This window comes from Monopterus albus, unplaced genomic scaffold, assembly GCF_001952655.1.
Source record: "Monopterus albus unplaced genomic scaffold, M_albus_1.0 scaffold19.1, whole genome shotgun sequence".
Lineage (NCBI taxonomy): Eukaryota > Metazoa > Chordata > Actinopteri > Synbranchiformes > Synbranchidae > Monopterus > Monopterus albus.
In genome coordinates, this window is record NW_018127899.1 from 3115258 (window position 1) to 3118409 (window position 3152).

General features: G+C 43.0%; 1 protein-coding gene across 2 annotated transcripts in view; it reads left to right on the top strand.

Moving 5' to 3' along the window:
* LOC109956450 (troponin T, fast skeletal muscle isoforms-like) overlaps positions 1-3152 on the top strand; it is a 209479-nt gene that overhangs the window by 92343 nt on the left and 113984 nt on the right. The gene's annotated exons all lie outside the window — the stretch shown is intronic.

The following is a 3152-nucleotide window of genomic DNA, read 5'->3' on the forward strand; positions in this document are numbered from 1 at the left end:
AAGCTGACATGTCTGTGTCTGGTTTTGTCAGTACACAGCATGCTTTTAAGATGGGACATACAGTGGTGTAGTCACTGTAGCACTGGCCTAAAAAACCTCTTTGACTGTGGTAATTCAGCTGTGGCTCAGGAGGTAGAGTGGGCTGTCTCCTAATTGAAAGGTTGGCGGTTTGATTCCTGGCCTCGGCTGTTAATAGAAACTTATACGCTGTCTCTGTGTGACTCCTGTGTCACACCTTGTCAGTTGTTGACCTGTCACCTTTTACAATCAGGTGTCATCATGATCAAACAACTTTTCTAAAAATAAGTTTTTTTGGTTCCTCTTTCTTGGCTCTCTCTCTCTCTCTCTCTCTCTCTCTCTCTCTCACACACACACACACACACACACACACACACACACACACACATACATTTCTTTATGACTTTGTGTGGCCCACGTTCTGTGACTTCTTTGTGAGGGCCACCACTTCTACTATAGCTACAATGGTGCAAAACAAATCTATCATGAGGTGGCAATAGAGAATCAAAAAACAATAATAGGAGACTGTCAGATGTCCAGCATCACCAGAGCGTTGGTGATGAGGTGCAAATAGCATATGACGTGTATACGGACAGTATTGCAAATGACCAACAGGAGCAGATATCCCGGCAAAACAAAACAAAACAAAACAAAAAAAAAACTGTCAGCAGCGGATTTATATATAATATAACAGAAGATCTCTGCAACTTCCTGGTCCGAGTTGAAATGTTTTGACTTATATCCTATATCCACAAGGCAGGGGCGACTGTATCTTGGGCGCAACGTAGACGTTGAACTACGTGCACCAGAACATAAACACAACACAAACACGCACTATAACACACATTTTTAGGCACACAACTCGGAGAGAGAGGGGCTGCTGCGTTCGTTTGCGCCGCCATTTTAATGACACTGAATTTTGTGATCGCCAGTGTTTTACTGGTCTCTGTTTTTCACATATAACTACCGGTTAAACACCAGCTTAGCAAGGAAAAGGGAACCCCGTTCCCTTACAAAGAATCTTTAAAGTATTGTGCACCAGTATGTTTCTTGTTTCGCTGGGCATCCATAGTCATGTGACCTGTAACGTGTCTTGTTGTAAGAACCACCAAGAAACGGCGCGAAATAAAGAGACATCAGACAGAGAAACACGCCCGTCTCTGTGTGCAGTATATTACATGGTGTCAGAAGTCGAACAATAGAAAGAACCAGAACCGTGATGGCATCCTCACAATTCGAGCACCCTAAAATCGACTGGGACGCTCGGGATATGTATCAGGAGTTTGAAAGATTCCGCAGTCATGTCACGTTTGTATTCGACGGTCCTCTTTTAGAGTTAGCGGCTAAACAACAAGCTGGCGGTTTGGCAAAGAATTGCTGACAGGATGTGAGAAAGTGGCGCTCTGTCATTTAAAGCACATTATCCAGCCTAAAACATGACACATAAGTGTGGATCTATTCCACTTTACATGCTGCCTGTCAACATTGTACTCATGCAGTGTTATCCCAATTGATTGTGTAACAGCTGTGCAATGAAAATATGCATTTGTTGTTCATGGTGAGACAAATTATTGATTTATAGATGATGATAAATCAACAGTGGTATCTGCATAATCCCACTGTGTTTACTGGAGACTCCTACATATAGAAACACATCTGCAAGAGAGACTTCTTGACAAAGGAAGGAATTAACATTGGCTAAGGCCATAGAAATCTCCCAACAATTTGAGCTTTCTCAGAAACAAATCAAAATAATCAGAGAAGAGGATTCCCAAGTATCAGTAATGTCTGCCAGACCAAAACACTCAGTGTCAAACAAGAAAGTCTTCAACAAAGGTCAGTTAAAGCCCACACTGCAAAAGCAAAAATCACACAAGCAAACAGAAACATGTTCAAGCTGTGGAAAAGACCCACAGCATAAATGGAACCAGGGACAATGTCCAGCAAAAGGCTCATTGTGCTCTTATTGTCACAAGCGAAATCACTGGATGGCTGTGTGTCAAAAGCGTACAGTGAACGCTGTGAATGTTAAATCAAGAAAGGATTCATCTGATGAAGAAATTCTGAACATAAATATGACAGTGTGATGGTGATGTAGGTGATAAATGGTCAGCAGCTGTTGATGTATTATCACAGGAGGTTATGTTTAGGATAGACACAGGTGCTAGGTGTAATACACTGACTCTGAACAGATATCAGTTGCTTGAACACAAAGGAAAGGAGAACTAAAGCGCTCCAACAGAGTACTCCGTTCCTACTCAAATCACAAGATAAAGCCAGTAGCAGCTATTGTCCTTCCAGCAAAACATAAATCACATGAAGTGGGTGCAGAGTTTGAAATAGTGGACATTATGCAGGAAAATGTACTCGGTGGCAATACAGCTGAAGATTTAGACCTCATTGTTCGTACTAACACACTACGAGGTGCTACTGAGGATAGTGATATGAGCAGAATAGAAGATGCAACTGCTCTTCCGTCCACTCCGGCTGGACTGAGCGAGTTCCAGGCACTTACACAATAAAGATTGATCCAGATGCAAAGGATGTGGTTCATCCTGTCTGCCGGCAACCAGCTGCACTGAGAGAAAAGATAGTGGAAAAGCTGCATGAAATGGAAAAAGATGGTTTTATCACCAAAGTTGATCAACCTACTGAGTGGGTGAGTTCCATGGTAGCTGCAGTACGCAATGGAAAGATAAGAATCTGCATAGACCCAAGTGACCTGAATAAAGCTATAATGAGAGAGCACCACCCAATGCGCACCATAGATGAAGTCATTTCCACAATGCCTGGTGCCAAAGTCTTTACGGTCCTTGACGCCAAGTCAGGGTTCCTTCAAATCAAACTGGATGAAGCATCGTCCTACCTCACAACCTTCAACACCCCAAATGGAAGGTACAGATGGCTCAGACTCCCCTTTGGCATAAAATGTGCACCTGAAATATTTCAGCGCATCATGGATGAAATGCTGGAAGGAATAGCAGGAGCTGTTAGTGTCATGGATGATATTCTCATTGCAGCCCCCACCATGGAAGAGCATGACGCAATCCTGCGCAAAGTAGTTGAAAGAGCAACCAGCTACAACTTAAAGCTCAACTTCACCAAGTGCCACATACGCCAAACTTCAGTGCCAT